At 33.3% G+C, this 26,155-nt stretch overlaps 1 protein-coding gene and 1 long non-coding RNA gene across 14 annotated transcripts in view; one reads left to right on the top strand and one right to left on the bottom strand.

Annotated features, from left to right (window-relative positions):
* caps (capricious) overlaps window positions 1–26,155 on the top strand; it is an 810,649-nt gene that overhangs the window by 729,161 nt on the left and 55,333 nt on the right. The gene's annotated exons all lie outside the window — the stretch shown is intronic.
* LOC141456419 (uncharacterized) lies at window positions 1,514–5,070 on the bottom strand. Of its 3 annotated transcripts, none has more exons than XR_012459751.1 (3): window positions 4,977–5,070; window positions 1,951–2,080; window positions 1,514–1,697 (listed from the first exon to the last, which is right to left on the bottom strand). It is a non-coding gene; the product is annotated as an uncharacterized lncRNA (long non-coding RNA). The 3 variants fall into 3 exon arrangements; XR_012459752.1 differs by having other exon boundaries at window positions 4,777–5,035; XR_012459750.1 differs by lacking the exon at window positions 4,977–5,070 and adding an exon at window positions 2,691–4,280.

Raw genomic sequence — 26,155 nt, 5'->3', positions numbered from 1 at the left:
CTCCAAGGACACTGTACCAATATATGCGCTAGTTCTGTATTCTGTTCCTTTGTATTAAACTTAGTAAATTATTTCCTTTATTAATATTGATAATGTGATTATTTAATATTCTCATGTAGCAGCATCCTTGGTGCAGGCAGTCCATTACTAAGCTTCATCTATTTACCATGCCAGCTTTTTGTTGACGGTCACTGCGCAAAATCAAACCAATCTACCTCAAATAAAGAATTATCACTGCTAAGTTCCATTTTTTTAAACCCTAAAATTAAAACTAGTTTTTTTACTTTTCCCGTACTACACAGGAAGTAAAACGCGATTGTGTAAACATTTTTATTTCCACAAAACTTTTTCGAGAAAGTGAAAAACTGTCAGTGGATTTTGCGGACAAAATATAATATAATAAAATATAAAACCGAGCGATATTGTTGATTAGTGGGTTCGATTCCAAGGTCTCTAGGCTTTGGATTTTATTTAATGGTTAATATGAGAAATTAATAGTTAAGTGTGTTAGCTGGTCGCCTCCGTCTACAACATCTGATGAGTAGTTTTTGACTTAAAGCCTGCCTGGAAAATAAGGACTACTTCACTTTATAAATGAAAAACTGCCGATAGTTGATATTTGATATCTCTTGATTTGGTTACCATCACCGAATTTAACAATAAGTTATTGAACGACATCAACTACCGAGAAAATGCCATTTTGTTGTCAATTTTCCAGTTTTTTATTTTTCTCACGAGTTACTGCAACGATTTTATCTATAAAACTTAGCACACAGTTAGTATACAGATCTACAACATTTATTTAAAATATTTTCCCGCCAAAAATTGAATAAGGTAACTTCTGGGTGAGGGGCTGGGTAGGCTTTTTCTCTGAAGTCCAATTCAGTAAAAATTTGTGGAATTAAACCTATTGTATCTGTCATTAATCTGGATTGAATGTGATTAACCAAAATTCCAGATTTTAAAAATATTTGCTGATGGATCTATTTGCTTCGAATAGATTTGTATACTTTTTAGCTAGAGGCGCCACGGTAGCCGAGCAGTTAGCGGTGAGACTAGTAAAGCTAAGATGTATTGTGGTACTGGGTTCGATTCCCGGTCTCAGACCTTGGATTTTATTTAATGGTTAATATGAGAAATTTACAGTAAAGTATGTTTGCTGGTCGCCTCCGTCCACGACACCTAATTGATAGTTGGACGTTAAGCCCCGCCTGAAAAAATAGGTGATTACTTTACTTTACTTTTTAGCTAGAATTCAATATTTTTATTTATATTTTTGGTCCAAATAATTTCTTGTCGTTGATCGCCATTGTTACAGTTTTGTCTCTTGAGTTTTTTTATATTTTCAAAGTAAGAACGTCTGGTATAAGTTCGCTGAAAGGGTTCTCTTCTAAGGTACAAAAGTTAGGACAACTTCTAAATAAAGTAAGGAACCTTATAAAAGGGCAAAAAAAAATATGTGAACTGGAATCACTTATCTCTTAAGAAAATAATTTTGTAAATATAACTGGTTCTTTCTTTATACATATTTTGTTTTTTACTTTTAAAATCTATTCAAACTATATCTTTGTTTTAAATTAAACAAGTAGACACTAATTCATCTTGTCTTAAGTCTCACACTCTCGTCTTTCTGATTGTTGTGACACCCACATGTCTGTGTGAAACAGTTGTCCATTCATTGACGGCAGTTATAATTTCTAAAGACAAGCAACATATGTTAGTTGTCAAGTAAATTTTTACAGATTCAAGCATTGATTAAAAAATTATTGTCTATGGTGCGCCATGCGTGTAAATATTATGTTTGTTTATTCAAAAATAACAGAAAAAGATAACAATTTAAATCTGTAGCAGGCTGAAAATATAAATGTTTAATGTTTTCATGCTTTTATTTACATTTGTGTGTCTAGATTTAAATATTCATATTGAAACAGTAAATTAAAATGGTAATACCTGTCAGTTTCCATTGAATCTCTGTGTATTCAAATACCTCTAATTTCAAATATTCATAATCAATATTTCAGTAGGTGGTCTTGAATGTTTGAATTTAATAAATCTGGGCCCTGTCCTACTCGTATTGATCCTGAAAAACATAGAAATAGTTGGTATAAATTGTAAATTCGTAGATAACTGTGAGCTGTTTAGAGGCTAAGACGCAGGCTTGTCCATGGGACATATTTTTCTGTCCCAACCCATCCCATCTCATGGCAATTTATGCCTGTCCCATCCCACGGGATTCCCATTATAATATTAGCATGGAATACAGTTCAAATAACATTATTAAATTTATGAAAGTTTACGTTTAGTGTCTACTAAATAGGATTACATGTACAAAAAGACACGCAAAACGACAAAATTTATTAACTTTAACACTCGAAAAGTATAATCTAAGTATGACAATTCAGTATCATTCTATCGACTACCATGGGAAATACAGATGTGTGCTGTCCCATCCCATCCTATCCCATGGAAATAACATTCCTATGGACAACACTGCTAAGACGCGTATATACCGAGGTAATACATCTTTTTGTGGTTAGAGGTGATCATCTTTGAAGCTGTTACACTTCTTTTTTTCAGAATCTGCACGATCAGGACTAACCTTTTGTAGCTACATCTAATTGGTAGTTGGACGTTAAGCCCCGCCTGAAAAAATAGGCGATTACTTTACTTTACTTTTTACACACACTTACTTTTTTGGATACAGTGCATTAAGACCATTAAAGGCCCCATCCAAAATGACTTCTTCTTCTGAGAAAGCTCCGAACCTGAGAGGGTTCTAAGAAGAATATACAACTCCAATACCACTTCTAAGATAGCTTCAGTCTTCTCCGAACTATTATAACTTCGCAGTCTGGCAGATGTTGAATGGAAGTCTCCACCATCTGCCCTCGCTAAATGGTTACTCCGCTTCTGTCGAAGCCTGCTTTTACTTATAGCAAAGTATCCCTCAGATTTCTTCCGGTTATAATTACCCTCAGGCAGATTTTCGCTTGCCTCAGCTCTGAGAGAGGTCAATGCAGAGTTTAGACTCTGCTGGCTTGCTCCTCGTACTTGAGCTCCTCTTGGAAGAGTGCAGTGATGCTACCGTTTGGTTCTTGAAGTGGGTGCAGCTTTTTTGCCTTGCCCTAGGGTGTTTCTTACACAATAACATGTTAACTTTTTTAAATCATGTTTACCACTAAGTTATTTCAAAGATTTTATTTCTCGTAAAAGCACAATTCGAAAATTTGGACCAATTGTAAACTCTTTCTTCAAAAAGAAAGCAATATAAAGGAAGAACCTAGATTGATACCAAAAGTTAACAAGAAATTCTACCTTCAATACCTTTCAACTGGTAAAAGATTAGAATTACCTTTTACCTTATTCCATACTGTTTATTTTTTCTCCTGTTAACTCCATATAATAATGTTCGTGAACAGTAAACAGTGTTAGTATTTTTAGTAAAGCTACATTATTGGAAGTTGGGTCCTCACGAACATGCTGGTAACACGTAGTTGTTAATTGTTGTAACCGATTGTATTATATTAGGTGTAGATAATGTCTTTCAGTGGTTAGCCATTCCAACATATGTCCCTTACATTAAACATTAAACCATATGCTCACCATGTTCAAAATCTATTCTCAACTGTTATTTACTACAAAATGTAATTTAAAATACTTAATGCTTTTAGACATTAATGAACTAAAATTATCACCGTTTTTGCTGGCGAAGTAGTCATTTTTAATTTTATTTATTTAAAATTATTTCTTCTACTTTTTAAATAATCTCCAATTTTATTTTGACTATTACTATCTACAACTAATGTAAGCAGCACTACAAAAATGGCAGACAGATTACAGTAGTGGTAATAAAGGGAGATTCTATAAAACCAGGGCAGATCAGTTACCTAGACAACCATAGTTTAAGGGAACTGTCACTAATAAAAGGGTTGTTACGACAATAAGCAGGCTGAGAGCGAACCACGCGGTGTGCGGATCATATCTACACAGGATGAACAAAAGGTCCATCTCTCCTCTTTGCGTAGAATGCAATGAAGAGAAGGATTTCAAACATATAATAATGATATGTCCACGTTATGTGGTAGAAAGGAAACGAATGTTTGACTGGCGACATATACAGGTATTTAGATGCACCATTTCGCTACGAAGACATAATATTCTCCCCATCAACATCTATGTGCTTAAATCTATAGCAGGGCTAGCAATGAAATATATATTTAAAAGTTATAGAATGAATGCAAGAAAATGATTAGAGAAGGATTACGTGATTTTAATTTCGGTTAAGCTATAAGGATGGCAGGAATATAGAGTACTGATCCATCCATTAGCTGTAGTTTATGTAAATAGTTGTAATATATAATAGAGGGATGAATGTGTGAAGCGACTGTATTTATAAGTAAGAATGGAGAGTGAGTGATATTCTAGTGATAAGCACCTAGACGATGCTGGCTGTATGGCGGAAGCCAATGCCAAAAAAGAAAGGCAAAAAAAAAACTAACTAATGTAATAGAGGGGCGAGTTTTGTGTCTACTAAAACAATTGTTAATTAATAGGTTATTTTGATGTCTTAATATTATTCACTGTTATGTTGACTGTTGTACGATTAAAGAAATTAATGGCCAATACTTTTCATAGAATATTTCCAACATAAAGGATCCCAAACAGGAAAAAATTGAAACTCTAATTCAGGGCGCAAGTTCCCGGAGCCGTGAATTTAATTTAAATTACTTTATTGACCTTAGTAAAAAATAACTCAGAACAAATCTAACCACTTACAAAATGATATTCACATTCTAGGATTGCTAGTTAAGTTTGAGATGTTATACTCTTGTAGATACAGTCGACTCTCAATAATCGAAATCCAAGGGACTACAAGAAAAATTCGAATTATCGAGACTTCGAATTATCAAGAAGGGGAAAAAAAATTCGAATTATTAAGAGTTTCTATTATATATTGAAAATACGTATGAGCTTACCTAAGTTTTAGACATATATAGCCTCAAGTAAAAAAGTAAAAATAATGAAAACGACAAAAAAGAACAAAAAAATTACATATGTATTAACTTTTCAATAAATAATAATATACATATGTACCTAATTAAAAAAACGAAGAACAGTTTTTTGTTTCAATGTGGCTTGACTAAGTCAAGTGACTTAGAATTGTAAAAAGCGTTGATGGTGGAATATTGAAAGTTTTGGCGATATCTTTTTGTTTCGAACCACATTCCACGGCCGCGATTATTTTTTGTCGAACACAGTAAGGGAGACGTACTTCCCATCGCGACAAACTAGGAAAGAGAATTGGAGATTTAAACTGGTCTGAAAGGAGGGAAACATTACGCAGGAAATGAACAATAAGCGGAAAATGAGAAGTAAACATTACTAGGGAAAATTCGAATTATAAAGAGGGGCATGCGGCCTCGTTCGAATTATAGAGCCTTCTCTCCCCCTGTTGTTAAGAAAAGGATTTCGAATTATCGAGCGTATCTAATTCACTGCATTTTTTCGATTTACCGAAGTTAACAGCTGTAGAGTTCGAATTATCGAAAAATTCGAATTATCGAGTTTCGAATTATCGAGAGTCGACTGTAAATGGTTCCAACAGAACCACATGAATCTTCGAGAGAGTTGGAATTGCCAGTCAAATCTTTTTTACCTTTTTTTACCATTTATAAAGAAAATTATTTCTTAATATTTACGATGGAGCCAATTTTGGTATTGTTCCTCAATCACTTTGTACGACTTTGGTAGTTGATTTTGATGGATTGAATCATCCCAGGTGGAAAGGATGGGCAGATCAGCGTTCCATAAATGCGTTAAGATCACTGTCAAAGAAAAATCGTGAGTTATGAATTTTGAAGGGCCCATTAAATGATTTTTTTTTTTTTTTTTTTTTTTTGGAAAGTAATCTCTTTGGACAGAAACGAGACAGATGGCTGTTGACAGAGGGAACTGTATCGTGGGGGAAAGATAGGCCCCTCCATTATAAACTGCATTTCAGTTTCTTTTACCATGCTGGCAATTTAAAGCATGATTAAAACTATTGATACGCTTCTAGCAAATACAAAAAAAGAATAGTGCTATTAAATAAATTGTGCTGTTGGTTAAAACAAGTCAAATTATAAGAAGTCAGAACGAGTAAAATTTAAAAGATGGGGACAGGTTGCAGCATTTTTAGATCAGAAATAAAAAAAAAGCTAAAGTGGAGCACCAAAAATTCAATTTATCAAGTAAATTGTTCAATATTTGAAGTTATTAAACTGATGTTTGATAATATACCAGATGTTATTGGAAGTATAAGTTCCTAATCATTTAATAAAAAATTATAGCTCCTTTCACATAAAATTGATTAATTGCAGTAGCGCCAACCTATCCAAGACTCTAAATTTTCCTGACAGCAATAAATAACGTTCTGATCAATTTTATTAAAGATATTATAAATTATCTCGCCTGGTTCTTTCTCATTGCTCTTACATCGGAAGGTTTTATAATGGATCTGCTTTTATATAAATCAAAAGAAAAAATTATGTAAATAATCCGTAGCGAGTTGAATGGCGAAAGCCAATGCCAACAAATCAAGTTTTTTTTTTAAAAAAAAAAAAAAAAAAGACTAAACCTTGAAAAAATCAATAGATTTTCTTTCAAGAAGGGCTTCGTTTTGAACATAAAAGAGTTGTTGTCATTTTGAGAGAACCTGGAAACTGAACTGAGGGCGTGGAAGGAAATCATAGGAATATTGATGAGAAAAACTAAGGTTTGGAAAGAGACCTAAACTTATTTTTTCCTAAGATGTTAGTTATTACTTGCTGTAAACACTAGAAAGTAAACAAGTCGGAGACATTTTTCAAAATTGGGATCACAGCTTCGAAATAGTGTTCCTAAATAACTCAAACAAGTTTTCTTACTTTTTATTATACAGATTGCCCAAGAATAAGGCCTAGAAATGTTTTGCAAAATTATTGTAGGAAATCCTCCATTCAGGGTTATTTGATTTGATTAAGGGGCATTGGGTTTGATTAAGGAGCATTGGGTTTGATTAAGGAGCATTGGGTTTGATTAAGGAGCATTGGGTTTGATTAAGGAGCATTGGGTTTGATTAAGGAGCATTGGGTTTGATTAAGGAGCATTGGGTTTGATTAAGGAGCATTGGGTTTGATTAAGGAGCATTGGGTTTGATTAAGGAGCATTGGGTTTGATTAAGGAGCATTGGGTTTGATTAAGGAGCATTGGGTTTGATTAAGGAGCATTGGGTTTGATTAAGGAGCATTGGGTTTGATTAAGGAGCATTGGGTTTGATTAAGGAGCATTGGGTTTGATTAAGGGGCATTGGGTTTGATTAAGGAGCATTGGGTTTGATTAAGGAGCATTGGGTTTGATTAAGGAGCATTGGGTTTGATTAAGTGGCATTGGGTTTGATTCCTTTGGCGAAATCCTCCATTCAGGGTTATTTGATTTGATTAAGGGGCATTGGGTTTGATTCCTTTGGCGAAATCCTTCATTCAGGGTTATTTGATTTGATTAAGGGGCATTGGGTTTAATTCCTTTGGCGAAATCCTCCATTCAGGGTTATTTGATTTGATTAAGGGGCATTGGGTTTGATTCCTTTGGCGAAATCCTCCATTCAGGGTTATTTGATTTGATTATTTGATTGAGGGTTACTCTTACGCCACTGCCACTCGTAAAGTCTCTTTTGTGACACTGATTTTAAGCGTTGATTATACTACTGTCCACTTAAGTGTACAAGTTTCTTGTAATGATACAGACTTATTAAATGCGCCATAATATCTATTTTGGAGGAAATGGTGGCCTAATCAAGTTAGTTTGCATTTTCCCGAAGATGGGTTTTCTTTTGTTTTCAGCGATTTTACGTATTCTTAAAAACTAATTCGGTAGATTCCGGGGACAATTCTAGGGAAGCGACAACGATGTAGGCTTTTCACGGACTGAATTCTACGAAATATTAGAAATAAATATTTTTCAAAAATAACGCTCGATTGGAAGTAAGAGTTTCTTGATAGATTCATTTTTATTTAATTTCAGGTAAAACTAATCATACAACGTATAAGTTACTCAAGCACTTGCTTACAGCTGTAAGAGAAAATAATTTAAGACGGTTGATTGATGATTAAACGTTGGTAACTCTTTTTAATAATTAGCGCAGCGTGATCTCTGCTGCCATCTTTTTTTAGTCTTAATTAACAAGATTATCGAAGATCAATTGAGCGATGTTATTCCCATTAAAATGTTCTACTATGTCCAAAACGTGATAACAAAAAAGTAATCCTTATTAAAATATAGATTTAATGAGCGTTTAAAGCGCACATCTTCAATCTCTTTGGAGTTGAGATTAAACTTTGGCGACGACTTCCTGCTCCTTCATCCTGCTTTAAAGTGGATAAATTATAAATTATAAGATAATTTATTTTCGTTTTGCCTTAATCACTTTCTTTCATCTAGTTTATCTTTGACAGTTTTTATTTCTTCTAAGTTCTAGTAAGAAGAGTAAGCTCGCGTTAAATTTTCAAATGAAAGTTTACATCAGGAATTAACTTTTGAAGTACACGATTAAAAGTAAGCGATTGATGAACTTGTTTTTCTTTTCTATCTCTCTCTCGTTCACTCTCTTCCACTTTGTGCCTCTGGGTATCTGCAATGGGTAAACGAAGTATATCAATCCCACGAAAATCGGAAGCTTGATGAACCATTGCCGATTTTGGACCCTAAAGTTGCGATCGAAATCTCTGTCCAGGTCTAAGATGGACGACTTAACTTTTTGAGATTCTCGGTTTTCGCGATTTATCAGAAAGTAGTTTCCTTTAATTTTTTAAACAACTGTAACTAATTACCCCTGCGTTTTCACCAATTTGTTTTGGTATCGTCTTTTACCGTTTGGATTATCTTCTCACCAGTAATATTTAGCATTTTTAATTATTATTTTTCAATTTTCTGTTTACTGCCTTCGTAATCATGGCTTTATATTACCAGTTAAGATATATTAATATCAAGGCAGCACTTCGATTAATCTTCTACTCTCCATTTTAAGTAATGTACTACAATTTATTTTTCATATTAAGCACAAATATTATAAAGCGCATATTTAACTGTAAAATGGTTGTAATTACAATGCTTCGTGCAAATCTTACTTCATTACTTAACAGCAATTGTTTTTCTTCGAGAGATTATACAACCAATCTAACCCCTGACATCAAGCCTTAGTTAAAAACCCACGATTAAGTTTTCTATTCCAAATAGTTTTAACATCTGAACAGAAGTTGTGATTCAATCCAATTATTTCAGTGGCACTAGTTAGAAGTTGGTGCATGGTTTAAAAACCAAAGTTTAATGTAAAACTTTATTTAACGAAAAACGAAACTTCCCCCCCCCCCCAAATTAAAGAGCGAATTGTTGAAATTGATGGTAATTGAAAGTTACTTTAGTTGATGGCCACCAATCCATTATCATTAATTATCAAATGTTTTGAACTAATTCATCATTCATATTTAGTTTCTCGATGGGACTTATCAAGGGGTGAAATTTGTATTTATTGAAGATTGATGTAAAACCTGAGTAAAAGCTTTGTTTATTGAGGTAACAATAAAATGACCCAACGTGTAAAAGTTGTATTTTTTTATTGTAATTACTTAATTAAAGAATATCCATTTAAAAATTTTAAAGTACTATTATATCAGGAAACGAAAAATTCTACATAAAACACCAACGCCTATGTTTTTAAGGCGAATGATTACACTTCTAATTGGCCATGATTCTTCTAATACAATGTTCAGTCGTGTTCCTAAAAGTTAGAGGTGTCCCGTTTTAGGAAATTGAATGTATCTAGTTATTTCTCACAACACATTTTACTTAAAATATCAATATAAATTATAAAATCAGCGATTTGAACTCAGAACCCTCTGAAAATACTTATTTGAATATCGTTGAGCTTCTTTCCTGAAGGTTTTGAAACTCAGAAACATGGTTTAAAGTCATACTTCCTTCTTAAAAACTTACAAACTGATTTTTGGTGCTAAATACGTACTAACTCGTAGATGGTAGATCAGTTCACTGTATAAACATTTTTAGTTAGTGTCTTTGAAAATATTAAGCAATTTTTCTCGGAAAATATTCAAAATAAAATTGATAGAGCGCGTTCTAGTGAGGAAAGTTTGGAAACACCCATTTTACATAGAAATCTAATTCTAGAGGTAGAATTAATCACTAAAAAGACTCTTTCGGATAGGTATCGGTTAAAACTGTAGAATCAAAATGGCTGGAATGAAACACCAAGTTAGAGATGTGCCTGGACTTTTATTTTTTTAGATATTCAGTTTAAATTCATACTCAGGTTCTATTTATACATAGCTGATCTCGAAACAGGAAAAATTGATTGGTATTTTGATCAGAAAAGTAATTAAAAATGATTGAAAATTAACCTTTTTCAGTTTTATAACGTGTGGCTGTGAATCTCATTGAATTTAGCTTTTCTACGCATCTTTTAATTCAATTTCAGATTTGATTAATTCATTTGTGAGATACGCCGTCCAATAATGGTTCTTATTTACCTTGTTTCTAGTTTAGGACATCCCACCACCGCTGTGCAAGTGAGCTGAAAGTTAATAAAATGTCACGCGCTCTTGTGTTGTATGTCTCCCGTCGCCAAGTTATCCACTTCCCCTAATATGCAAATTCAACCCTGCTTTAAAGCCACCACATAGCTTTCTTAACATTATTTACTCAATTAGCGAGTAGAAATGCATTAATGATTGGCACTTCTGGAAGGGTGTTTACATTTTCCACCTTAACAACTTGGTTAACAAGTGTAAACAATGTAAATTTACTTAATAAAAACACTTGTTGAATTGTAATTTCTGCAAAGACAGTCGTCCAGAGAGGGAAGTTTTCTTAGGATCTTGACTTAGACATTATGGGATATAAACTCTTTAGCCCGAACCTTAAAATTCGGACTAGAATTTCTACAAATTATTACAGAATTACAGATCATCAAATGGATTCCTGCTCCTGAAAGAGAAAAGAGCAATGAAAACGAACTAGACAAAACTTCTTTGCAACAGCAGAATGTTGGAAGGAGAATTTGAGGCCTCCTTAATCATAGTGGAAGTGATAAAGAGGTTCAAAAGAGTATGATTGAAATCTCTGCTAGCATTATATGAGCTTAGGATTTCATATTCAAGCGTAAACGAGTGACGGCATGTAGCAGAATAAAGGAAACATTTCTTAAAAATTTTATTAAAAATCTTTCAAAAAATTATATCTAATAAAAAGATGCTGGTAAATCTAAATTACTTTGAATAAATAAAATACTCCCTCGGGATAATATGTACTTCAAAAAAGTTCCGCTTTTATTTTATATAGTTATAAAAAATTTTATTATACCCTTGAGTAAAACAAGCCTTTTCCCATTTTTATTTATTTTATTTTATACATTTTAACTAGTTTTTTTATTTCTACTAGCTCAGCTTTTTTAAATAGCCATTTTTTTTTCTTCTTCATTATTCCTGTAAAGGAGAAAACTTTTAAAACAAAAGTTCTTAAAGAAAATGAGAATAATTGAATTAAAAAACGCATTTAGAATTTTTCACACCATTTTAAAGATCGTAAAAAAAGGGTTAATTAAATAAATGTAAAAGTATTGTGCACTAACATTAAAACCAAAAATAAAATCATTATTTCTAATTTAAAAGAAATTCCTAAAGGATTTATGTTAGTCTAAAATTCTTTGTGAAATACTTAAGACTTAAGACCCTGGTATCAGGCGAAAAATTCCAGCTTTCAAAATGGTCTATTTAACGAATTTAGTTGTTGGTTAAGTTCTTGAAGATTTGAAAAAAGTTCGAGCACACAAAAATTGAAAAAGAATAAACATTTATTTCATGGAACCAACCGATGCTAAGTTCTAGTTTAATGAGGATCTCCCATCTGAAACATCTACTTATTGAACACCTTTAATCAAAAGTTTTGAAGATCAAAATAATTTCCTTAATTGCTTAATTTGATAAATATTCGGTGACTACATGAAACAAACTTCTCCAAAAGTATACATTAGGGTGTTTCAAAAAATGATGACTTTTAAATTTTAAAGAGCGCCGGGCGGAAAATCAAAGTTCATTTAAAAACAAAAAGTTTCGTCCATGTTGATTTATTATCAATCAATCAATTTCAAATTATAACAATAAATGCAAAATATTCCCTAATTTAGACGTTTCAGTAACCAAAATTATTTGTTTTTTTAAATTCTGTACGAAACACATAAAAAATGTAGTGATTTTAACGTTAATTAATCGAAATTTTTCAAAAATGTATATTTTTCTTAATATTTTTTTTTTAAAAATACAGCTACTTTAATTATTCATAACTTTAAAAGTAAAAGGGCCATCAAAATGATTCCAACTGCATTGTCTTTATAGCAAATTATATTTAAATAAACTTTGTACAATTACATGTTTTGCTAATAATTTGAAAAGATACAAAACATTTAATTAAGATTTTTTTATATATAAAAAAAAAGCAAAGCAAAAATTATTTGATCAATGGTAGCGACCTCTAAAATATTAATCGATTTCGCTGTAATACGGACGAAACTTTTTGTTCTTAAATGAACTTTGATTTTCCGCCCGGGGCGCTCTTTAAAATTTAAAAGTCATCATTTTTTGAAACACCCTAGTATACATTCTATAATTTAATGTTCTTGGTAACGTCCTTGACTTTGTCGTAAGGAGTGAAAGGATCAAAATTCATTAATTTGTGAACAAATGTTTAGTGCAATTCATAATCAAGCTTTAAGAGTATGCGAATTGCCTTTGAAGATCTGGATTTTTATGCGTTGTGATAAAATGTACACAATTGTTGTACGATTTAGATCAAGTTTTGTGATTGCTAAGTTGCTGCAGTAAAATATAAAAATACAAACGCAGATATCACACCGTCCTGCATATTTTTAGAAAGGAATCACTTACTGTGACTAATATTGTATTTCGAGAGTGAGCTGCAGCTCCCAGAATATACATGCTTTTATCACGTTATTGTGTAATGTTGGATAAGAGATGGGAGTAAGTGGGGGGAAATGTTGTGCATGCCTTAGTGAGACTTAGATATCCATTTGATTCTCTTAAACGGACTTATCTAAGAGGGAAGAACACTGAGACTACCGACCAAGAAGTCCTTGCAAGTAATACACGTGTCCTATTATTATGATCTCCTGTTTTATTCCTTTTCACGATGACATTGTCCGCCATACATGCACGTACAGCAACTATGTGTGGCACGATTATGTCCATGTTCGACACACTGCATGACTCACAATAGATCGTCGTACAATACTTGAGCTTCCCTATTTTTTTTTTTTTATATTTTGCTTACAACACCCATTTCAATACAAAATGAGTATTGTAAAGTTAACGAGAGGCCGTTTTATACTGACTATCAATAACCTCTTAGCTCATCTATTTTGAAAGGAAAAAAAACTCTTTCTTTACTTCCAAGGCCCAATTCTCTTACCTTCGAAACTATTACCGTTCCTTTTAATGATAACCTATCCAATCAGTGAAGCAGTAGCTTTTCAGACAATTGCTTTCACACTGGCTGCGTCAGTAATTTCCAGGAAATTGTTTTCCTGCAAAGCAAGTACACCATTCTATTAAATTACCTTCAAAAGGATGCTTTGATGATGCTGCTACAAAAACCAATCAAAAGGACCAATCTAACTAAACTTTCTATCCCAAATCAATTCAGGTTATAGCATAACCGGGATATATTGACTTTACAGTCATAACTAACCTTCTTTTATACTTTGTTTCATTAGTAAACTTAAGAATACCTTATGTGATATTAAGCGAAAAATATCTAACCTAAATAGAGAGGTTACATTCGCCAGATGTATTGTTGGTGGTATTTTTGTTGTGGCTATTCTTTAGAGCCAATGAATGACCTGATATATTACTGTATTTCATCAGGGCTTAATGTGTTACAATTTAACTTCTAAAAAACATGGAATCTGTATTTATCTTATTGCTGAAAGTGTAGGGATTCTGATCGTATCTTACTTACAGTATTTTATATTCCTAAACGGTGAATCTCTTAGTAATTGCCGAACTCGTTATGGATCCGCAACGCTGGCTAATATGAAAATTTGATTGATCTTTAGTATGATTGTGTTTTCCTTCATTCTGGCCAGTTTCATTTCGATATTCAGTGGTGAATGAACCAAAAGGTAGAAGAATTCACCCTCCTCTTCAACCACAGAATTTGTATCTCATATTGGATAATTTGGAACAATAATGGAAACCAACATATGATTTCGTATTCTCTCAAGAGCTCTCGACAAAGAGCTAAACTTACATTAAAAAAATTAATCTGGCTTTGTACAAAGCTTTGCCATGACTAATATGGACTAGTGGGGTTCTTCAATACTTGCCATTCAAAACTCCTTATGCTCCTTATTAGATCTCTAATAAAAGACTACATAACGGCCTATCCATTTCTCTTGTAAAATTCCTGATGTTTAAGACTCCATACCTCCTTATCACAATCTTCTGGACTAACAGCTGTCAAGCATAATCTTACCGAATAGTCTATCCAAAAGCGCCAGTGCCCTCATGATTATTTCATCTAATCCAACGCCATGAAGTGATCACTAATTATCTTCTTCACAAGGCAGTAATGTTATTTTAATCTGTAATCGCATTTGATAATTGTTAATGAACTTGTTGCAAATAAAAAAAATGGACTATCTTTTTATCAACAATAGTGTCAGAAGTCATGATATGTAAATTATGCAAAAGCTACTCCAATATTGAAAATAAACTGCACATTTACCATTGCTTTGGCCACAATATGTCGCATAAGATTCAACTAAAGATAAATTGCTTTTAATGAAAGTAAAAAAATAGATATAATATTACTAAACCTTCACAACTAGATATGAACCTGCTCTAACTAACCTGTTAACTTGATAGAGACACCGATTTAATAGAAATGAGAATTGCGACACTAGTTCACTGTCAAGGCGAATGTTCTTAGTTGCCTTTCTTGGTAGACTTTGATATAACTTGTGACCCTTGAGTAGTCACCATTGAATAAATACTTTATTTTGCTATTAATACATCACATTCTACTAGTTAGTTAGCAATAGATGTTTACCTTTTTCTATTAATAACTTCTACACTTTAATTGAAATTTATTAAAGTACGTGATAATTATAAGTGATATTGTTAGTAGAAATTGAATTTATTTCTCTTAAATAATGCGCTATTAATAGTCCGTCGCTAAATTCAGATCTTCTCTACATTGAATTGATCTCCAATTTAAGATGTACAGGCCTCGGTAGCCTAGCGGGTTAAGAGGCGAGACCTGCAAAGCTAATATGCATTGTGGAACTGGGTTCGATTCCCGGTCTTGGCCTTGGATTTTATTTAATGGTTAAATGAGAAATAGTAAAGTACGTTTGCTATTCGCCTCCGTCCACGACACCTAGTAAATGGTAGTTGGACGTTAAGCCCCGCCTGAAAAAATGGGCGATTACTTTAAGAAGTACTGGGGTTTAAAGTGTACGATTCCTGATCTAGGTCTTGGATAATTATTTAATAGTTAATATGAGAGATTGCTCTCATTGCTTGGGTTGTGACATTAGGTTCAAGGCCTCTGTCAGATGATTTTGTTTAAAATTGTTGGGTGTTCCCCTCATAAGATTACTATCCGAATCGTTCATTATTGCTCGGATTGAATACTATCAAGAATTGAACTAATATGAAATTTAGCTAATCAGGTTTTCATTAAAAGGCTCATATTCATTAACTAAAAAGAATTAAAAGATTTTTTCTCTACCAATCATTTGTGGAGACATAAAACAGATAGCGTACTTTCCCCGCTATAATTCCTTGTCAGACTGAATAAATTCCAAGGCCAAGACGTGGAATCGATCTCAGCGCCTTAATACTCCTTACTACAACGTCCTTGCCTAACTTCATCTCTCTCTGGCTCCATAAAAATTGTAAAAAAACGCTCTTGAGTTATAGTCGCTGCTAAAAAAAAAGAAAGAAGAAGACGGATTCCCTAGATAGACCAGAGTTTAAATGGTTTAAATTAATAGTTCCAATTAGAATATCAGGAGTAATTAATGAGTCGTGTTTTAAATTAATTTGATTGAAAGTTTTTAGTTAACATGTGTTAAGAATGAAAAAATATATATCTTGGGCTGCTAGTTAATTATAGTAATTGAAAATGTACATGAGTAGTGCAGCTTCATTCTGAGCTCCATTATTAGTGGGTCTAATAAAGTCACCTCATTATAACCATTATTTTAATATTTTATTAATTAATTATTTAAATCCTTCGTAATTTCTCTTGATTTTTCATTTTATTTATTTATTTTTTATTGTTTTCATTAGTAATGTTTTATTAATTATGTGACTAAATGAGCACTTTTTAAACCCCTTTAAAAACCTCATCTACTTTGTAGTTGTTTAATAATTGTTTTTTTATTAAGAATTATTTGTTGACAAATGGCACAAAAATAAAATGAGAAACCTAAGGTTTTCAATGGCAGTTGAAGGCAATGTTTTGAAAAACAGAATCATTAGTTTTCCAGAAATTAAAAGTATCTATTTTGACATTGAAAATGTCGCTGTTGATGTTGTAAGAAAACGTAATGTAGTTTTTAGCTGAAAATTTGTAAATTAATTGGTGAAAAACGACGTACAAAGTAGTAGAGGGTAAAGGGCGGTTCTGGCGCACCTAAATTGTGCCAGATCCAAACACCTCCAAATCTGACCGGGTAATCATCGAGTTCAACGAAGCTGTAAGCCATACCCATCAGCACCATTCTACCCCCACCTATCATCGAATTTGACGAGGCTGAAATTTGCACCATCACAAAAAAAAAGTGGAATCATTTTAAAAGATCTAAAGATTTAAAAGATTTAAATCGGTATAGATATACTCAGATCTCAGAACTTTAAATAATAATTTTGTTCAGAATAATGTTTGAAATAAATAGGTTTAAGCAGAGAACTTTAAAATAAACCACAGACTAAAGGGTTTTTTTAAGCGTATGCTTATTTTTTTCGAAAAATGAGTTAAAAAAAGCACTCACACAAAACAAATAGGGTGAAGGGACCGGTAATTTAGAGCTTAAGAAAAAATTCGAGTTTCGTTTAGAACATCTTCCGTTATTTTGGCTCCAGGTGTTGGTTGGTACAATAGTGCCGCTCCATTAGATTGTATTATGTATTCAGTAAATTCGATTTTTATGTCAACCAAAAATTATTACTTTTTTTAAAGTATTTCAATGACCCAGTGATTGACAGACCGAATTTTCGGTGGTACCAGTGTTTGTCATGGGGTGGGACCAGTGATTGACAACAAGTATATTCCTGAAACGACCTAAAAAATTCAAAATACCTAAATCACTGTTCCACTTAGATTTTTAACAAAAAAATCAGCCATATTCATAATTAATAACAATCGGTTTTTAAATTGGCCTACCTAAATAATGTAATATTTTTCAACAATGCGCTTTTTCATGCAGTTATTGACGATCAACCCTTATACAACTATCCTACCGGAGAGTTTTAATTTCGTTCAAACCTTCTAGGGCATCTGCCTCTTCAATTATCGAGAAACTTCATTATACAAAACGTTCAAACTAGTATTGGTTACATTGGCTCAAGAAACAGTTCGCTTATCCTTCTTGCAATAATAGGATGACGGTTCCGGAATGCTTTCTACCAAGATTTACCTGGTAGGTTATTATTGAAAGGGTTCGGTATATCTAGTTTTTTATTAAGTTGCCACACACTCAACAGTAGATGGCTTTTAGTGATGGGAAACCCAGCTCTGGCAACGTGATCTACAAAACTAAAAAAATCCTCTTCCGCAGAGGAGAGTACTGTACATGGCTCCATTCGTCTGCTGACTGTAGATTTACCTTTCACTTTCTACAGTAGGGTAACTCGAGCGACGGGGTGATTTTTAGCAGCTTTACTAATTGATTACTAACCTTGACCTACAACTACCTCCCGCAGTTAACAACACATTATTGGCATGAAATTTTGTTCACTTACATTCTACACTTTATTGAGTTATAAGTTATATGCTGTAGTTTTCTTCAGTACAGATCCATAAGTTGAGAAGATATTGAGAGTTGAATTTTTTTCGGGTCATGGTTTTGCTGTGAAATTGGGCCTCTATAATTCCCACAGTAAACAACCAATTATTCGTATGAAATTTCGTGCTCTTACACACTCTGTTTTACTGAGTATTGTACTATAGTTTTGTTGAGTGACGGTTCCATTAGTTGAGAAGATATTAAGAGTTGAAGTTTTTTTGGGTCATGGTTTTCCTGTAAAATGGGGCCCTTATAACTCCCACAGTAAACAACCGATTATTCGTATGAAATTTTGTGCTCTTACACACTCTGTTTTACTGAGTAGTATACTATAGTTTTTGATGAGTGGCAGTTCCATTAGTTGAGAAGATATTAAGAGTTGAAGTTTTTTTGGGTCATGGTTTTGCTGTAAAATGGGGCCCTTATAACTCCCACAGTAAACAACACTCTGTTTTACTGAGTAGTATACTATAGTTTTCTTGAGTACAGATCCATTACTTGAGAAGATATTGAGAGTTGACATTTTTTGGGTCATGGTTATACTGAGAAATTGGGCCCTTATAATTCCCACAGTAAACAACAGATTATTCGTATAAAATTTTGTGCTCTTACACACTCTATTTTACTGAGTAGTGTACTATAGTTTTGTTCAGTACAGATCCATTAGTTCAGAAGTTATTGAGAGTTGAAATTTTTTTGGGTCATGGTTTTGCTGTCAAATGGGGCCCTTATAACTCCCACAGTAAACAACCGATTATTCGCATGAAATTTTGTGCTCTTACACACTCTTGTTTTACTGAGTATTGTACTATAGTTTTGTTGAGTGCAGTTCCATTAGTTGAGAAGATATTGACAGTTGAATTTTTTTTGGGTCATGGTTTTGCTGTGAAATTGGGCCCTTATAATTCCCACAGTAAACAACAAAGTATTCGTATGAAATTTTGTGCTCTTACACACTCTGTTTTACTGAGTAGTATACTATAGTTTTCTTGAGTACAGATCCATTACTTGAGAAGATATTGAGAGTTGACATTTTTTTGGGTCATGGTTTTACTGAGAAATTGGGCCCTTATAATTCCCACAGTAAACAACAGATAATTCGTATAAAATTTTGTGCTCTTACACACTCTGTTTTACTGAGTAGTGTACTATAGTTTTCTTCACTACAGATCCATTAGTTCAGAAGTTATTGAGAGTTGAAATTTTTTTGGGTTATGGTTTTGCTGTCAAATGGGGCCCTTATAACTCCCACAGTAAACAACCGATTATTTGCATGAAATTTTGTGCTCTTACACACTCAGTTTGACTGAGTATTGTACTATAGTTTTGTTGAGTGCAGTTCCATTAGTTGAGAAGATATTAAGAGTTGAAGTTTTTTTGGGTCATGGTTTTGCTGTAAAATGGGGCCCTTATAATTCCCAAAGTAAACAACAGATTATTCGTATGAGATTTTGTGCTCTTACACACTCTGTTTTACTGAGTAGTATACTATAGTTTTTGTGAGTACAGATCCATTACTTGAGAAGATATTGACAGTTGAATTTTTTTTGGGTCATGGTTTTGCTGTGAAATTGGGCCCTTATAACTCCCACAGTAAACAACCGATTATTCCTATGAAATTTTGTGCTCTTACACACTGTATTACTGAGTAGTGTACTATAGTTCTGTTGAGTGCAGTTCCATTAGTTGAGAAGATATTAAGAGTTGAAGTTTTTTTGGGTCATGGTTTTGCTGTGAAATTGGGCCCTTATAATTCCCACAGTAAACAACAAAGTATTCGTATGAAATTTTGTGCTCTTACACACTCTGTTTTACTGAGTAGTATACTATAGTTTTCTTGAGTACAGATCCATTACTTGAGAAAATATTGAGAGTTGACATTTTTTTGGGTCATGGTTTTACTGAGAAATTGGGCCCTTATAATTCCCACAGTAAACAACAGTTAATTCGTATAAAATTTTGTGCTCTTACACACTCTGTTTTACTGAGTAGTATACTATAGTTTTCTTGAGTACAGATCGATTACTTGAGAAGATATTGAGAGTTGACATTTTTTTGGGTCATGGTTTTACTGTGAAATTGGGACTCATAATTCCCACAGTAAACAACAGATTATTCGTATAAAATTTTGTGCTCTTACACACTCTGTTTTACTGAGTAGTGTACTATAGTTTTGTTCAGTACAGATCCATTAGTTCAGAAGGTATTGAGAGTTGAAATTTTTTTGGGTCATGGTTTTGCTGTCAAATGGGGCCCTTATAACTCCCACAGTAAACAACCGATTATTCGTATAAAATTTTGTGCTCTTACACACTCTGTTTTACTGAGTAGTGTACTATAGTTTTGTTCAGTACAGATCCATTAGTTCAGAAGTTATTGAGAGTTGAAATTTTTTTGGGTCATGGTTTTGCTGTCAAATGGGGCCCTTATAACTCCCACAGTAAACAACCGATTATTCGCATGAAATTTTGTGCTCTTACACACTCTGTTTTACTGAGTATTGTACTATAGTTTTGTTGAGTACAGATCATTACTTGAGAAGATATTGACAGTTGATTTTTTTTTGGGTCATGGTTTTGCTGTAAAATTGGGCCCTTATAATTCCCACAGTAAACAACAGATTATTCATATGAAATTTTGTGATCTTACACACACTGTTTTACTGAGTAGTGTACTATAGTTTTGTTGTGTGCAGTTCCATTAGTTCAGAAGTTATTGAGAGTTGAAATTTTTTTGGGTCATGGTTTTGCTGTCAAATGGGGCCCTTATAACTCCCACAGTAAACAACCGATTATTCGTATGAAATTTGGTGCTCTTACACACTCTGTTTTACTGAGTAGTATACTATAGTTTTTGTGAGTACAGATCTATTAGTTGAGAAGATATTGACAGTTGAATTTTTTTTGGGTCATGGTTTTGCTGTGAAATTGGGCCCTTATAATTCCCACAGTAAACAACAAAGTATTCGTATGAAATTTTGTGCTCTTACACACTCTGTTTTACTGAGTAGTGTACTATAGTTTTGTTCAGTACAGATCCATTAGTTCAGAAGTTATTGAGAGTTGAAATTTTTTTGGGTCATGGTTTTGCTGTCAAATGGGGCCCTTATAACTCACACAGTAAACAACAGATTACTCGTATGAGATTTTGTGCTCTTACACACTCTGTTTTACTGAGTAGTATACTATAGTTTTTGTGAGTACAGATCCATTAGTTGAGAAGATATTGAGAGTTGAATTTTTTTTGGGTCATGGTTTTGCTGTAAAATGGGGCCCTTATAATTCCCACAGTAAACAACAGATTATTCGTATGAGATTTTGTGCTCTTACACACTCTGTTTTACTGAGTAGTATACTATAGTTTTTGTGAGTACAGATCCATTACTTGAGAAGATATTGACAGTTGAATTTTTTTTGGGTCATGGTTTTGCTGTCAAATTGGTCCCTTATAATTCCCACAGTAAACAACAGATTATTCATATGAAATTTTGTGATCTTACACACACTGTTTTACTGAGTAGTGTACTATAGTATTGTTGAGTGCAGTTCCATTAGTTCAGAAGTTATTGAGAGTTGAAATTTTTTTGGGTCATGGATTTGCTGTCAAATGGGACCCTTATAACTCCCACAGTAAACAACCGATTATTCGTATGAAATTTTGTGCTCTTACACACTCTGTTTTACTGAGTAGTATACTATAGTTATTGTGAGTACAGATCCATTAGTTGAGAAGATATTGACAGTTGAATTTTTTTTGGGTCATGGTTTTGCTGTGAAATTAGGCCCTTATAATTCCCACAGTAAACAACAAAGTATTCGTATGAAATTTTGTGCTCTTACACACTCTGTTTTACTGAGTAGTATACTATAGTTTTCTTGAGTACAGATCCATTACTTGAGAAGATATTGAGAGTTGACACTTTTTTGGGTCATGGTTTTACTGAGAAATTGGGCCCTAATAATTCTCACAGTAAACAACAGATTATTCGTATAAAATTTTGTGCTCTTACACACTCTGTTTTACTGAGTAGTGTACTGTAGTTTTGTTCAGTACAGATCCATTAGTTCAGAAGTTATTGAGAGTTGAAATTTTTTTGGGTCATGGTTTTGCTGTCAAATGGGGCCCTTATAACTCCCACAGTAAACAACCGATTATTCGCATGAAATTTTGTGCTCTTACACACTCTGTTTTACTGAGTATTGTACTATAGTTTTGTTTAGTACAGATCATTACTTGAGAAGATATTGACAGTTGATTTTTTTTTGGGTCATGGTTTTGCTGTAAAATTGGGCCCTTATAATTCCTACAGTAAACAACAGATTATTCATATGAAATTTTGTGATCTTACACACACTGTTTTACTGAGTAGTGTACTATAGTTTTGTTGAGTGCAGTTCCATTAGTTCAGAAGTTATTGAGAGTGGAAATTTTTTTGGGTCATGGTTTTGCTGTCAAATGGGGCCCTTATAACTCCCACAGTAAACAACCGATTATTCGTATGAAATTTGGAGCTCTTACACACTTTGTTTTACTGAGTAGTATACTATAGTTTTTGTGAGTAGAGATCCATTAGTTGAGAAGATATTGACAGTTGAATTTTTTTTGGGTCATGGTTTTGCTGTGAAATTGGGCCCTTATAATTCCCACAGTAAACAACAAAGTATTCGTATGAAATTTTGTGCTCTTACACACTCTGTTTTACTGAGTAGTATACTATAGTTTTCTTGAGTACAGATCCATTACTTGAGAAGATATTGAGAGTTGACATTTTTTTGGGTCATGGTTTTACTGAGAAATTGGGCCCTAATAATTCCCACAGTAAACAACAGATTATTCGTATAAAATTTTGTGCTCTTACACACTCTGTTTTACTGAGTAGTGTACTATAGTTTTGTTCAGTACAGATCCATTAGTTCAGAAGTTATTGAGAGTTGAAATTTTTTTGGGTCATGGTTTTGCTGTCAAATGGGGCCCTTATAACTCCCACAGTAAACAACCGATTATTCGCATGAAATTTTGTGCTCTTACACACTCTGTTTTACTGAGTATTGTACTATAGTTTTGTTGAGTACAGATCATTACTTGAGAAGATATTGACAGTTGATTTTTTTTTTGGGTCATGGTTTTGCTGTAAAATTGGGTCTTTATAATTCCTACAGTAAACAACAGATTATTCATATGAAATTTTGTGATCTTACACACACTGTTTTACTGAGTAGTGTACTATAGTTTTGTTGAGTGCAGTTCCATTAGTTCAGAAGTTATTGAGAGTGGAAATTTTTCTGGGTCATGGTTTTGCTGTCAAATGGGGCCCTTATAACTCCCACAGTAAACAACCGATTATTCGTATGAAATTTGGAGCTCTTACACACTCTGTTTTACTGAGTAGTATACTATAGTTTTTGTGAGTACAGATCCATTAGTTGAGAAGATATTGACAGTTGAATTTTTTTTGGGTCATGGTTTTGCTGTGAAATTGGGCCCTTATAATTCCCACAGTAAACAACAAAGTATTCGTATGAAATTTTTTGCTCTTACACACTCTGTTTTACTGAGTAGTATACTATAGTTTTCTTGAGTACAGATCCATTACTTGAGAAGATATTGACAGTTGATTTTTTTTTTGGGTCATGGTTTTGCTGTAAAATTGGGTCTTTATAATTCCTACAGTAAACAACAGATAATTCATATAAAATTTTGTGCTCTTACACACTCTGTTTTACTGAGTAGTGTACTATAGTTTTGTTGAGTGCAGTTCCATTAGTTGAGAAGATATTAAGAGTTGAAGTTTTTTTGGGTCATGGTTCTGCTGTAAAATGGGGCCCTTATTACTCCCACAGTAAACAACCGTTTATTCGTATGAAATTTTGTGCTCTTACACACTCTGTTTTACTGAGTAGTATACTATAGTTTTTGTGAGTACAGATCCATTAGTTGAGAAGATATTGAGAGTTGAATTTTTTTTGGGTCATGGTTGTGCTGTGAAATTTGGCCTCTATAATTCCCACAGTAAACAACCGATTATTCGTATGAAATTATGTGCTCCTACACACTCTGTTTTACTGAGTAGTATTCTATAGTTTTTGTGAGTACAGATCCATTAGTTGAGAAGATATTGAGAGTTGAAGTTTTTTTGGGTCATGGTTTTGCTGTAAAATGGGGCTCTTATAATTCCCACAGTAAACAACAAATTATTCGTATGAGATTTTGTGCTCTTACACACTCTGTTTTACTGAGTAGTATACTATAGTTTTTGTGAGTACAGATCCATTACTTGAGAAGATATTGACAGTTGAATTTTTTTTGGGTCATGGTTTTGCTGTGAAATTGGGCCCTTATAACTCCCACAGTAAACAACCGATTATTCGTATGAAATTTTGTGCTCTTACACACTCTGTATTACTGAGTAGTGTACTATAGTTTTGTTGAGTGCAGTTCCATTAGTTGAGAAGATATTAAGAGTTGAAGTTTTTTTGGGTCATGATTTTGCTGTAAAACGGGGCTCTTATTACTCCCACAGTAAACAACCGTTTATTCGTATGAAATTTTGTGCTCTTACACACTCTGTTTTACTGAGTAGTGTACTATAGTTTTGTTCAGTACAGATCCATTAGTTCAGAAGTTATTGAGAGTTGAAATTTTTTTGGGTCATGGTTTTGCTGTCAAATGGGGCCCTTATAACTCCCACAGTAAACAACCTATTATTCGTATGAAATTTTGTGCTCTTACACACTCTGTTTTACTGAGTATTGTACTATAGTTTTGTTGAGTGCAGTTCCATTAGTTGAGAAGATATTAAGAGTTGAAGTTTTTTTGGGTCATGGTTTTGCTGTAAAATGGGGCCCTTATAATTCTTATAGTATATAACAGATTATTCGTATGAGATTTTGTGCTCTTACACACTCTGTTTTACTGAGTATTGTACTATAGTTTTGTTGATTGCAGTTCCATTAGTTGAGAAGATATTAAGAGTTGAAGTTTTTTTGGGTCATGGTTTTGCTGTAAAATGGGGCCCTTATAATTCTTATAGTATATAACAGATTATTCGTATGAAATTTTGTGCTCTTACACACTCTGTTTTACTGAGTATTGTACTATAGTTTTGTTGAGTGCAGTTCCATTAGTTGAGAAGATATTAAGAGTTGAAGTTTTTTTGGGTCATGGTTTTGCTGTAAAATGGGGCCCTTATAATTCCCACAGTAAACAACAGATTATTCGTATGAGATTTTGTGCTCTTACACACTCTGTTTTACTGAGTAGTATACTATAGTTTTTGTGAGTACAGATCCATTAGTTGAGAAGATATTGAGAGTTGAATTTTTTTTGGGTCATGGTTTTGCTGTAAAATGGGGCCCTTATAATTCCCACAGTAAACAACAGATTATTCGTATCAGATTTTGTGCTCTTACACACTCTGTATTACTGTGTAGTGTACTATAGTTTTGTTGAGTGCAGTACCATTAGTTGAGAAGATATTAAGAGTTGAAGTTTTTTTGGGTCATGGTTTTGCTGTAAAATGGGGCCCTTATAATTCCCACAGTAAACAACAGATTATTCGTATGAGATTTTGTGCTCTTACACACTCTGTTTTACTGAGTATTGTACTATAGTTTTGTTGAGTGCAGTTCCATTAGTTGAGAAGATATTAAGAGTTGAAGTTTTTTTGGGTCATGGTTTTGCTGTAAAATGGGGCCCTTATAATTCTTATAGTATATAACAGATTATTCGTATGAAATTTTGTGCTCTTACACACTCTGTTTTACTGAGTATTGTACTATAGTTTTGTTGAGTGCAGTTCCATTAGTTGAGAAGATATTAAGAGTTGAAGTTTTTTTGGGTCATGGTTTTGCTGTAAAATGGGGCCCTTATAATTCCCACAGTAAACAACAGATTATTCGTATGAGATTTTGTGCTCTTACACACTCTGTTTTACTGAGTAGTATACTATAGTTTTTGTGAGTACAGATCCATTAGTTGAGAAGATATTGAGAGTTGAATTTTTTTTGGGTCATGGTTTTGCTGTAAAATGGGGCCCTT

This window comes from Rhodnius prolixus, unplaced genomic scaffold, assembly GCF_049639745.1.
Source record: "Rhodnius prolixus isolate KJV_2025 unplaced genomic scaffold, Rpr scaffold_4, whole genome shotgun sequence".
Lineage (NCBI taxonomy): Eukaryota > Metazoa > Arthropoda > Insecta > Hemiptera > Reduviidae > Rhodnius > Rhodnius prolixus.
This window is presented reverse-complemented; position numbering and strand designations above follow the sequence as displayed.